This window comes from Lagenorhynchus albirostris, chromosome 4, assembly GCF_949774975.1.
Source record: "Lagenorhynchus albirostris chromosome 4, mLagAlb1.1, whole genome shotgun sequence".
Lineage (NCBI taxonomy): Eukaryota > Metazoa > Chordata > Mammalia > Artiodactyla > Delphinidae > Lagenorhynchus > Lagenorhynchus albirostris.
In genome coordinates, this window is record NC_083098.1 from 16,695,084 (window position 1) to 16,709,355 (window position 14,272).

The following is a 14,272-nucleotide window of genomic DNA, read 5'->3' on the forward strand; positions in this document are numbered from 1 at the left end:
TTAGGTTATCTTTTCACTTTGCTTCCTTTGCTATAAAGAAGCTTTAGGGTTTTTAAGGACATATTTAAATCTGTATTCAGTGCAGCTAGTGTCTAACAACACTTTTAGATGTGGCAGGATTTCTTTCCTTTTTCTTATTTTGAAAGAAAAATATAATTCTGAAGATCTTTTAACCCTACATAAACAAAATGGCTCATTTAGCATTTTTTCATTCTGTCAGATTTATCTTTCTCCTTCTTTATAGAGTAGGATTAACACATTTGTCTTCTGAGATAAAGCACATTCTGTGCTGTCCCCTGGTGACCAATTTTACAGGAACATTAGGTTCAGACCTGTTTTGCCCATACAACTGGTAGCTGATAACAGAAGGGACAGGAGAATGTGAATAGGGACAGCTAAAAAAAAAATGAGAGCTTTTGGCCTAATAGGAAGCTTTCTCCCTATGAAAAGGATCTCATTTGCCATATAGATGTGCACACCATTAACAAATATGCACACTTACTTCAGTTATGAAAGGCATGTAGCTAAAATGCCCCAGGAAAAAAAAGTATAGAAAGAAAATCTTATTTTACAACAGCAATGGAAAAGAAAATCAAAGCTATTGGCTTGCTCCTATTTGAAAAATATTTTACATTAAATCCAAACTAAATATGGACTTAAAGTATCCCAAACTGAAAATAAAAATATGTCTCAAGACAAAAAGAAAACAGAATAAGCCATTCAAAAACCCTCAATTTCTTGTGAAATATTTTCATTTCCTTAGCTATCATTATCAGATTATGAAAAGGTATTATTCTTAAAATCATATGGCTAAAAAAGAACAATGCATTATAGTTTTGCATAAATGTTAATATATCTCCTTTCTCTCATATTCAAAGCTTCTTGATGAAATCTTGCTAATATTTTCTCGATCTTGACTCTCAGAAGACCTAACTGTAAATATAATAATCTATGCTATATTTTCAAAAAGAAAAACTGGACACAAATATTAATACTAGAAAATAATCAGAGCCTTCTACCTCAAGAATGAAATAAAGACCAACATATAGTTTCCTATATAGTGTTAGTTACTTGTATAGCATATAGGTGATAAGTGGTAAATTTAAACATGTTGCCCTAACTCCTGGTCCTTGGATTTTAGAAAACAAGAGACTAATCATTTCACAAACAAAGGCTAAAATTCTAGAAAAGCAAGAGATGATTTAAATCCGATGGCAAGGATTTTAAAATAAAGCTTTTGTATATATTTAAACGGCAATTAATGCTACACATTTCTATTACATAGTTTACTGAATTTCAGGCCAAAGCTTCATGAGATGCATGTAACTAAGGACAAATATAGGACCTATAAGTAGGGTACCCAAATGTCCCAGTTTGACTAGGACAGTCTTATTTTATGACTTTTGTCTGAACATTATTATAGAGCCCCTTTCACTCTCAAAGGCCTCTTAGATGACAAATATTATATGGTCACCCTATACAAAATAACTAAATCAGGGAGGCTAACTCCCCCAAATGAGTTGTACCTTCTAAAAATGTTTCAAGTTATGTTTGTAATTTAAGAAATAAATATATATAGGCATAAGACAGACATTATTTACATCTAGTGATTTATTCATAGTATAGTACCACTTGCTGGTAACAGAGGCCTCTGCTCTAAGTTCGTTCCAACTCTAAGTTGATTTTCTTATCTCAACTCAGTATATTTTAGGTAATTAAAAAGGGCAGGGAAAGGTTGATAATGAGGGGAATAGAAATCCAAATGGGGAATGAACCTATCTGCTCAGAAATCCAAATTTAAGAAATTCAAGTCTACCACTTTGGTTGTATTATAGCCCAGGAAAGTGAAGCAAAATGAAATTTAGATTATGGGAGCATTACAGTTATCTAGGAAGAAGTATAAAGAATGCAAGAGGTGTGAGGAAGCAGAAATGGATTAAAGTAATTCCAACAGTTTTTTCTAATTGGAACAGAGTAGATTCTACAAACAATAGATCAATGCTCCTCAGTTTGCTAGTCTGTGGAATACAGTCTATCCAGACTTTATTAAGGCATTTAATAATGTCTTTCACTGTATCAATGCACAAAAGGTATATAATTTTTTATCTGGTTATGTACTTCACAGTTGGCTACTCCATATAACACACTGTAATTCTCATAAGATCAACCCAGACAAAAGAACATCTATTTTAGACAATTACTTAGGCAAAGCCGAAAGCAAAGCTTTCACTTTGCTTTCAAAGAGCTTTCACTCTTTGACCTCAGTTGTTATTTTTTTAATACCTATAAGAATTAATATTTCTTTAGACTCATTTGATCTTTGCTTTTATAGTTTATTAAACTCAGCTTCAAAATTCATTTCAGGGTCTTATTCCCCTAGCACAGTCATTTGCAGCATTCTAGAGAGAGGCACTAACCTCTTCTAACTCCAGTCCTATGGAGTAAACCTGGTAGGGCCAGGAAAGGGAATTCAGTCTGTACGGTATTATGGAAATTGCTGACTAATTATCAGCATTAGTCAGTATGGATATTTCTTTTGATTTTCTTGACATCATTGTGTTCAACGTTTTTTATCTTTATCTTAAATGATGATTCTGAAGTCACATTTTTCAATGCATAAAGATTAAGGTTAAACATGCTTTTGCACAACAAAGGAAACCATAGACAAAACCAAAAGACAGCCCTCAGAATGGGAGAAAATATTTGCAAACTAAGCAACTGACAAGGGATTAATCTCCAAAATACACAAATGGTTCATGCAGCTCAATATCAAAAAAATAACGCAATCAGAAAATGGGTGGAAGACCTAAATAGACATTTCACCAAAGACATACAGATGGCCAACAAACGCATGAAAAGATGCTCAATATCACTAATTATTAGAGGAACGCAAATCAAAACTACAGTGAGGTATCACTTAACACCAGTCAGAATGGCCATCAACAAAAAATCTACAAACAATAAATGCTGGAGAGGGTGTGGAGAAAAGGGAACCCTCCTACATTATTGGTGAGAATGTAAATTGGTGCAGCCACTATGGAGAACAGTATGGAGCTTCCTTGAAAACTAAAAATAGACCTACCATATGACACAGCAATCCCACTCCTGGGCATATATCCAGAGAAAACCAGAATTTGAAAGGATGTATGCACTCGCTGTTCATTGCAGCACTATTTACAATAGCCAGGACACGGAAGCAACCTAAATGTCCATTGACAGAGGAATGGATAAGAAAGATGTGGTATATATATAAACAATGGAATATTACTCAGGCATAAAGAGGAATGAAATAGTGCCATTTGCAGAGATGTGGATAGACCTAAAGACTGTCATATGGAGTGAAGTAAGTCAGAAAGAGAAAAACAAATATCGTATAATATCACATATATGGAATCTAGAAAACTGGTACAGATGAACTTAATGGCAAAGCAGAAATAGAGTCACAGATGTAGAGAACAAACTTATGGTTACCAAGTGGGGAAGGAAGTGGTGGGACGAATTGGGAGATTGGGATTGACATATACACACCACTATGTATAAAATAGATAACTAATGAGAACCTACTGTTTAGCACAGGGAACTCTACTTAGTGATCTGTGATGACCTAAATGGGAAGGAAATCTAAAAAAGAGTGGGTATATGTATACATATAACGGATTCACTTTACTATACAGCAGAAACTAACACAACATTGTAAAGCAACTCTTCTCCAATAAAAAATGTTTTTAAAAATCCAAAAAGATTTTAAAAATCCCCCAAATCAAAACAAAACAAGAGTAAGGTTAAACATTTTTAACATGGTCTGCAAGGCCTACATGATTTGGCCCGAGCCCACTTCTTCACCCTTGTCTTGTACCACCCTTCCTTACTCTCCATTTTAGCCACACTTCCCTTTTTTCACTACTTCGAATGTACTGTGCTCAGAGTTATAAGACATAGTGGTACCTCTGCCGGGATCACTCTTCAGACCGAGCCTCCACAGCACACATACACACAGAGTGAACTTTTATGGACCTCAGATCAGCTGAATATTAGAGAGAATCTTCTAACTTGCAGAGGTGGTAAAAAATGAAATTGGCAGTTTTAGTGTGCGTGCAAAGTTTCTAAGTATTGGGAGGGTCACATAGCTCAATACATTTAGTTGGGGATATTTTAAAAGGATTTAAATATTGGTTGGGCTGAAGAAATATATGGCTTCTTTTTAAAAACAAAATGCAAAATGCAAAAAAATGTTGGCTAACTCCCAGCCAAAATCCAGATGACTCAAACCCACCTTTCTCAGACTCGCTGTCCATTGTATGTTGGTTTTCTTCTCATTCTGTTCTTATTCAGTCATTATGAGCAGCTATTGGTAAAGAGAGGAAATATTTATTTAAAATAAATCATATGCTTCCAAAATTAACAGTCTAAGACTGGGTGTAGAAGTCAAATACAAGAAAATAACACCATTCACAAAGATTTAGATTAAAACATTTAAAACAAAGTAATTGAATTTTAAATTAAAACAGGGAATTACAAATACAAAATTGCTTCTATTCCTAAATATTCAAAAATAAAACATTCTTACTAATGAGTACACAGATTTATAAAATGAACCTTCATTGTACGCAGAATATGATTTCTACTTCATTTATGAGTGTACAGTGTATGTACAGGCATTAACATGACAACTAATAGGATATTCAATGATTTTAATTTTCTAACCAATGTAGAATTTGTTAAGGAATTTTAATATCAAAATGTACTAACTTTTCAATTAAAAATTAATGAGTTATATCTTCAGAAGAATGTTAATTCTTGCTTTTATAAGAAAAATATCAAATAAGTTTTCTTTTGGTACTTGTTTTTGTCAAACAGAAATTCAATGTATATATAAAATGTTAAATAATTAACATGTTAACTGTGGCTGCCAATATCTGTTTCTTCTATCCTAATTAATTTTTTTATATTTAATTTTAACCATAATATGTTCAATTTTATCATACACTGTATTTTTTTCAAGTAGGTAGTTCACCTAATAAGTAAACATTTATTAAATTTCAATAATAAGCACAAAATAAATATAAGTATCTTTAAAGTGTGAGAAATATCTCACTATCATATCTGAAATCTCAAAATATTCAGCACGAGGAACTATAATACAGTTTTGGACACTCATAAGAAAATTTTCTTTTAGCCTCCAATTTAGAAGCTCAGTGATTTTATGACCTAAAAAGCAAATGAAACTCAACTGTTGATAAATTAAGAGGCTTTGTAGAGTTTATTCCATTACTAATTATGTTTCTCTTTTTCCTCTATTAAAATGTTGACTAAATACCAAGTACAATGCATTCTTTTAATCAGTTTTTCCATTTTATACCGATAACAAAGCCACAAAGGAGTGCAGTAAATGAACCAGGGAAAGTTTTATTTTCCTTTATTCTAGTTTAAATTTTTTTAAGGTTTTATCATTTATCCTCAATGACTCCCATATCATTTGGAAATGGAAAAAAATTTAGAAGATCCTGAGTATCTCTGACAATTAAACATGGCAGCATGGTTTAATAATAAACTATAGCTGCTACTAGAATTTAAATTTTATACTATTTGCTATGCTTAATTACAAAAGGAAGTAAGGAAATAAATCCTCCATAATTTATGTTTCCATGTAGTTTGTTATTCATGTTTAACATTTAAATTAATTGCAATTTTGTAAGCAATTTTTCCTAAATTTAGTTATCTTTTTGTCTTCAAAATTAGGAGATAGCTTTACATAATGAGCATCTGGATAATGTGTTAATCAGTTTTTCCATGTTATAACAGGTCCACAAAAGAGTTAATTTGATTTTGTCTTCACCTAGAAATTTGGCATGTTAGAGGGAAAAAAAAGTGATAGAAACTCAAAGGTTAAGAAAGTATCAAGAGATGGAAAGAGAAAATCAGAAATACTTGTAACAAAGGTAAAACATAGAGGAAAACCCTTGATTCCAGGCTCATACAAATGACTTGCTAAGCCAATGAAAATTTTAAAGACAATGCAAACAGAAGCTTGAAATGGGGGGGTGTGCACAGTGAGGCTTGCTCTTTTTCAACCTTGACAATAACAGAATATGCCTGGATTAATCTGCTGGAGAATGAGAGCCACATGGAGCACATCTAAACTGCTCCAGTTGCCCCAACAATGGTTAGTTTAGATCAGCCAATAGTCAGCTAACTCCCAGCCAAGATCAGATGAGCCTCCTTCACAACCTCTAGCTGTTGCTAGAGTGATAAACAGTTGCTATCCAATTTTAGGATAGTTTGTTACATAGTAAAAGTAAAAAAAATAATACCAGATGGTCTGTAATTATTAGGTGCAAATTTTGGATATTCTAAGTACAACTGGTACTCTAACTAGAATAAAGTACACCTAATATAACACTTAAACATGAAATGGACCTACCCTTACAAAATAAGTGGCAAAGAAAATATTCTTAGTTTCAACTATACTTTAAAATATATATATTCTTATATTGTCATACATTTGATTTTATTTATTTATATATGTGTTAGAAATTCTGAGACTTCTCAGAATTTATCATATTCATTATATGCTAAATACAAATTTAAATATAAGAGAATACAACAAGTTATTTGAACCTGAATGCAGAGAATAAATACTTTATTAACTGATTACAGTTGAAAGTCACAAGCAAAAAAGGGATATATTAAGGCCGAGCCATACAGATACACACACACACACACACACACACACACACACACACACACACACGTAGAGATATATATATATATAGAGAGAGAGAGAGACAAATCCAAAGACTGTTACCTCTTTACATTTTAACAACCTCTGATTTTTCTCTTACACATTTAGGCAGTGTGTTTTCTTTCCTTCTCAGTTAAAGAAACAAATCTTGACCAGTATTTCTAAATCACATTTTGATGACAACTTACAGGATCATGGGTTGAGACAATGACTAGTGTATCAAATGCTATGTGATAGTTTTCTCAGCATATTCCATGTGTGGTGGTATATTTACGTTGGTGTGGAAAATCTGACAACTGATCATCTTCTCTTTTCCAGCAAAACTAACACGTAATTTTTTTAATGATTTTTTAATAGTCTTAACTAAAATAAGCTTAGACTTCCTTCCAAGTCAGTCGAATGCCCAAAGCATATTATTTTCTGCCCTTCTCAAACCGTCCTATATGTTTTAAGTAGCCTTTAGAATATGATTGCATGGCTGTATTTCAGATCTATAAATTTGAATTTTTCAAAATCCAAAATTACTTCCTTATGCAAAGTGGCAATGCAAATAGCAATCCTACATAGTGTAGAATAATTTTTCTTCTGTATAGTGCCCTTTTATAAAAATGGGTAACCACTTACACAAAAAAGACATGAATTTAGTCCATCTGAAAAAGCACTCCAGCTCCCTAATTCCACTTTTGAAGGAGAAGGCAGAGGCAAGTTTACATTATCTCAGAAAACGGAGATTTAGTTGAAGGTCGTGCACGGGCTTTGGTTACAGACAGGCTTGAATTCAAATCCTGTCTCTGCCATTTATTACTATTGTTTATTATTAATAGCTGTTTATTTATTATTGCCATGGAAAAATAACGAAAACTTTCTGTGCTCCAGTTTTCTCTCTGTAAATTGGCATTTGATATTATTCCATAAGATCAATACTTGAATAAAATATTATAGGCAACCAGTTTATTCATTAATTAATTCATTCAACAAATATTTATTGAGCATTTACCACATGCCAGGCACCATTTTAGATGCTGAGGATATGGCAGTGAACTAACTAGACAAGATGTTGCCCTTATGAGGCTGACATTCCAGGAATAGCAGACAGATTGTAAAAAAAATGAACATGTAAATATTAAATAAGCAACATGAAAAAATACCACATATAAAATAAAATGGGGTAAAGGGGACTATGAATCTTGAAGCAGGTGAAGAAGTGAGCCATGTGGATGTTTGGAGGAAGAACATTACAGGAAGGAGCTCACTTGGCAAGTTCAAGGAACAGTCTGCCTAGAGCACAGTAAGCAAGGGAGAGAGAAGGAGGTAAGTTCAGAGAGGCAGAGGAGGGCCAGATCTACCAGGTCCTTGTAGGTCATGAAAAGGTCTTTGCCTTTTACTCTAATGCTGGAAGCTATTAGAGGTTTTAAACAGAGGAGTGACGTGAGAGTCGACTATAGGCAAGAGAAGAAGCAAGAAGATTGGTTAGGAAATGCTTGCAAATATGCAGCTAAGACAGTGGCTTGGACCAAAGTGTTAGCTTTAGAGGAGATGAAAAGTTGTTGAAAACTGGATATATTTTGAAGATAGAGCCTACAGGATTAGCTCATGGACTGGATCTGGGATTGAGAGTACCAGAAGAATCAAGGATGAAGGTTCTAGTCTAAGAAACACGAAAAATGAAACTGCTATTATTGAGATGGAAAGGACAGTTAAAGGCAAAGTTGTAGGACAGGATAGGGTAGGATAGATGGGGCATTTGGTTTGGGACAAGTTTTTTTTTTTTCTTTTTGCCTGTTTTGTTTTTGAGGGGGACTGTCAACCATCCAAGCACTTGGATATACAAGTTGGAGTTCAGGAGAGAAATGCAGGCTGATGTGTACATTTGAAAGTTGCACACCAATAGTAGGAGTAGCCTAAAGTTCAGCTTTAGGTTTGGTTTTGAGGTAAATACTGTTATTCACTTTTGGAAAAGCGAACATAGTGAATGTTGTCATTATTTCTGGTATGTGTGATCATGGATGTTACCATCAGATCCTGTCAGCATCACAACTATTGTAAAAATAAAGCATGTTGTATGAATGTCAGGCCAATCAGGAGTGATTGAAAGCAAATAGTGGTTTAAACAGGGAAAGTTTAATATAAATAATTATTAACTATGATAAAAAAGTGACTCTAGGATATAAGAAAACTCTGTATCTTGCCTAGGGCTAAGAGAGAGTACCCAAGGAAGGACAATCATGGAAAGGTGGAGCTCCTTCCAAAGGTTGGGTTTCAAACCTTTTGGGGGAAGGTGTAATCCAGCTTACTGGATGACAAGGCAGTTTGGTGATTTTCCCAGTCCAGAGCTGGTCTGGAGTTGGTCAGCAAGAAGGAAGCATCCCACTGGAGTGCAGTAAGGGGCCAGGGGAGGTACAGGTGGGACACCGGTGAGCATAGTCAGGTATGTGAGCATGCAGAGGGAACGGGGGTTCCGATGCAGGAGAGGGCTTGGAGCACAGTGTCTGTGAGGTGAGCCACTGCCAAGAGCCAGCATGCAGGCTTGCGGAGGGAGTGGAGGCAGGGGTGCAGACTCACTGCAGCCGGGGGACTGGGCACATAGATATGCAGAGGGAACAGGAGCCCTGGTGTGGTCAGGAGGGCCATGGCATAACGACCATAGGAGACAAACCTGGGGTAGCTTACACGCAAACAGGAAAAGGGGTGCCAATATGGACAGGAGGGCTTGGGAGTATGGTATCCATGTTGAGAGGGCTATGGAAAATGATCACCAGGACAGATAAGGGCTGCAAGGTTGCATTCTGGGTGGATGGCCACTGCAGCATACCACCCAGATGTCTTTCCACCCACGCTGCTGACCCACCACCCAGCAGCCAGAAACAGCAGGAAGCCCAATCCTCCTTCAATGTCCCTTTAGTGCCCTCTACTGAGAAAGTTCAACATCACACTCATTGTAAAGGAGAGAGGCTTAGAGGAATGCCATTCCATCCATTTGCCCAGAACGTGTTAAAGGGTAAATCTGGAGCTGAGAGATAATAAACTGATAATTGGCATACATGTCATTAAGATTTATTATTAATATCTGAATAGTCATTCTCAAATATAGGTAAGCATTCTAGAAATAACTTTAAGTAAAACTCCCTGTGTGCATTATATGCTGAAATACTATCTTTCAAAGTGTAATTGCATGTTTATTGTTGCAAGAGGAAATAAGGATGATTGTGGAATCTGTAATGTTATACACAGAAAAATTATTAATAACTCTCATTTAAATAAATAGTGAAGAGATTGACAGTCAGTATCCCTCTTACCAGAGAGTTTGCCAGCTAGATAACTTTAGGAAATATATGTCCCCTTTTAAGAGTAAATGCCTATAGAAATTTAAATAACAAATCAAAAAGAAGTATTTGAATATTAGCTTACACCATAATTATATTTTTTGTAAAATATTTGGTATATTAGCTCCAAATATTAAATAAAATTACCCTTTCAGCATATATTTATTTTGTAGTCAGTTAATTTTTTTAGAACATAAGTCTATTTTAAGAATTCTTCTCAAAATTGTAAGCATGAAATAAAAACAGAATATCAACTTTGCTATTTCACAATTTAACCAAAAAGAAAACCTCCACAAATAAATACAGCATCTATTTTGAACTGTCTTCTACTATACATAAAAAGGAACATAAAAATATAATGACAATTTAAAAATGTTAGAGATACAAGTGAAAATTCAGGGATAATTTGTTTTGAAAATCTATTATTCTGCTCCACTGCTACATTTTTAGGTCCAAGAGTTAATAGATTAAAGACAATTTTTCCCTAAGTTATTATGTGAAGTATCAGATGTATGCACTAAGAGGAACAATTTTAAGTTGGCTTTGAGAAATGTTCAGAAAGATCTATGTTTTGTACGTTAATGAAGCTGTATCATCATCACTGCTTTTATAAAGTCAACAAACATATTCCTTTCATATGCCTTTTTTATGATTTCTTAGTTTCAATCTCACTTTTAATTTCTTTTCAGAAGCAACCCTTTTCACTTTCCTTTTTACAAAACAGTATAAAAATCCATGATTGAAGGAAGTAAGACTATACTTTTGATCATACATTTATGTGATTCAACAGTAAGATTGTAGTTGATGTTATTTCTAACACTGACATTGAAATAACGGTATCATTTTTTAAGCATACATTGTAGCATTTAAAGTCAATTTCATAAAGAAAAATGTTCACATACTTTAGGAATGTAGAACTTGAAAGATATATCATTCAGTGATAAGCACAGTTTTTAGTATTCATGCCATTCCATTCACATTGATCAAAAAGCAGCAAAGTGAATTTCATTATTTTACCACTTAACATTGTTTAATTCAGAAAGTAAAATATCCTTTATAGGTATGTCATTCCAATTGCAACACTGAAAAAAGTTTTTAAGGTAATACTTTAATAGCAGAATTGTTAAATTTATGACTTTTGTAACATCTATAAATGTTAAATGTGAAAAATTCATATTTCATAGGATAATTACTTTTAAAGTATTACCTTCTTTTAAGGAAATTAAAAGTATGTTAGCAAAAACACTCACATTGTACTATAAAATTAATATATTCATACTGTTCTTTGAAAAGTTCAATGAAAGAACCAAAAAAATACTTTAATTAAGTTTTATAAACATGTGTTAAATGCTAACCACTGCAAGTTGATGCAGGAAATGCAAGAAAGAATAATATAGCACAATAACCCACACTCAAATTTCTCACAACCAGTTGGAGAAAGAAAGGCACAAACAATACTAAAAATAATGCCAGAAAGACTACAATAAATGCCACAATGGAACTTCAGTGATCATATCCCTCCTCTTTTAAGCAATTTAGTCTTTTATTTATACAATTTTCTATCAAAATGTGCTTTTACTTTTGCAGCACTTTTCGGCAGTCCTCAAAGATTTTTGCTTCATTACAAATGAAACAGTAATTGTAACCTACTCTTGGAGTAATTTCTGTTATCTTTATATCATCTTGTGGTCTTCTTACCCTTTTGAGTTTTAAAGTAAATTTAGGATAAAACCATACTTTACAACCTTTGGGGTATAGGACCTTCTGCCATCTCTGTAAATTCTAAGACTTATTTCCTTACGACTCTCTCTCTGTTTTTATGGTCCAGTGAACCATTTAATTTTCCTCACACTCACCACTCCTCTTCAAACCAAACCAACAAATACATATTTTCAATACAACTCAATTCTACCATTTGCTTGCTGTCTTCCAAAAGAAACTCACTCACACCAATCACATCATGGTTGTATTTTTGCTGAAAATGATTAGGTTCACAGTGAGAGTAGGATCTAAATCAGGGTTTCTGCTCTTGTCCATTATCTTACTGGTCCCCTCAACTTTCTCTTGGGGTTACTTTGCTCACTCTAACAGTTAGGATTAAATTCAAGTGCACATAACCAAAAACCCAAAAGAGAAGTGATTTTTACCTCTTTTTCACATACAAAAAATAGAAATCAGCAGTTTCTAATGAGTGTTGGCTTAGTGCTAGTGAGGAAACGAGTTCCCTTCCAAATTCCTCTCCGAGCATACATGGAACATACCTTTTAACCTCAAAGTCACAAGGAGCTCCAAGGAGAAAAATGGCTGCTAGAGCTCCAGAGAGCTGGAGGGTGGGGCGGGGGGTAGGAGGAAGAAGATGAAGTGGAAGGGCAAAGAGCATCTTTTGCCTGTCTCTCCTTTAAGCAGTCTTCTCACATGTCCCACACACTGATGTCCAAACTTAGAAAATGGTTACACATCAGCTGGAAAGGACTACTAGGCTTGCAGTCTTTCATTTAGATACATTATTGCTCTGAATAAAATCAGATTCTAAGGAATATTGAAATGTAACTAGTCCATCCTACCTATCATCTTCTTATAATAGAAAGGATTAGTAAATAGAAAAGGATAGAAAGCATATGACAGAGATAGAATTGAAGAATTTTTGTGACCAACAGAAAAAGATGAAGTAAAGTAAATATGATGCTTGGAGAATAGCACTTCAGGGTAAAAAGAATTGACCAAGGGATAAAGACGAAGAGAGTAGGATGAAAACAAAAGGCAATCATTTATTTATTTGCCTACTATACATCAAAAACTATACTAGGTTACAGAGTATATAATAGCCAACAAGAGAGATACAATTCCTGCCTTCACGAATTCATATTCTAGTGGATACTCTGAGAACACTACAATCACAATGACTCTAAATAGTTGATTGGAGGACCAGACATAGAATAAAATGGCCCTTGATACATGTGTTATGTAAAACAAAGCAAAATGAATTCTCAAAGTCTCACTAAAACTTTAGGGAAGGAAAAGTCTCTCTCTTTTTTTTTTGAATTTTATTTTATTTATTTTTATACATCAGGTTCTTATTAGTTATCTATTTTATACACATCAGTGTATACATGTCAATCCCAATCGCCCAATTCATCACACCACCATCCCCACCACCCCGCGGCTCTCCCTACTTGGTGTCCATACGTTTGTTCTCTACATCTGTGTCTCAGTTTCTGCCCTGCAATCTGGTTCATCTGTACCATTTTTCTAGGGTCCACATATATGTGTTAATATACAATATTTGTTTTTCTCTTTCTGACTTACTTCACTCTGTATGACAGTCTCTAGATCCATCCACGTCTCAACAAATGACCAAATTTCGTTCCTTTTTATGGCTGCGTAATCTTCCATTGTCTATATGTACCACAACTTCCTTACCCATTCGTCTGTCAATGGGCATTTAGGTTGCTTCCATGACCTGGCTATTGTAAATAGTGCTGCAATGAACATTGGGGTGCATGTGTCTTTTTGAAATATGGCTTTCTCTGGGTATGTGCCCAGTACTGGGATTGCTGAAGCATATGGTAATTTTATTTTTAGTTTTTTAAGGAACCTCCATACTGTTCTCCATAGTGGCTGTATCAATTTACATTCCAACCAACAGTGGAAGAGGGTTCCCTTTTCTCCACACCCCCTCCAGCATTTGTTATTTGTAGGTTGTCTGATGAGGCCCATTCTAACTGGTGTGAGGTGATACCTCATTGTAGTTTTGATCTGCATTTCTCTAATAATTAGTGATGTTGAGCAGCTTTTCATGTGCTTCTTGGCCATCTGTATGTCTTCTTTGGAGAAATATCTATTTAGGTCTTCTGCCCATTTTTGGATTGGGTTGTTTGTTTCTTTAATATTGAGCTGCATGAGCTGCTTTTATATCTTAGAGATTAATCCTTTGTCCATTGATTTGTTGGCAAATATTTTCTCCCATTGTGAGGGTTGTCTTTTCATCTTGTTTATGGTTTCCTTTGCTGTGCAAAAGCTTTGACGTTTCATTAGGTCCCATTTGTTCATTTTTGTTTTTATTTCCATTACTCTAGGAGGTGGATCAAAAAAGACCTTGCTGTGATTTATGTCAAAGAGCATACTTCCTATGTTTTCCTCTAAGAGTTTTATAGTGCCCGGTCTTACATTTAGATCTCGAATCCATTTTGAGTTTATTTTTGTGTAT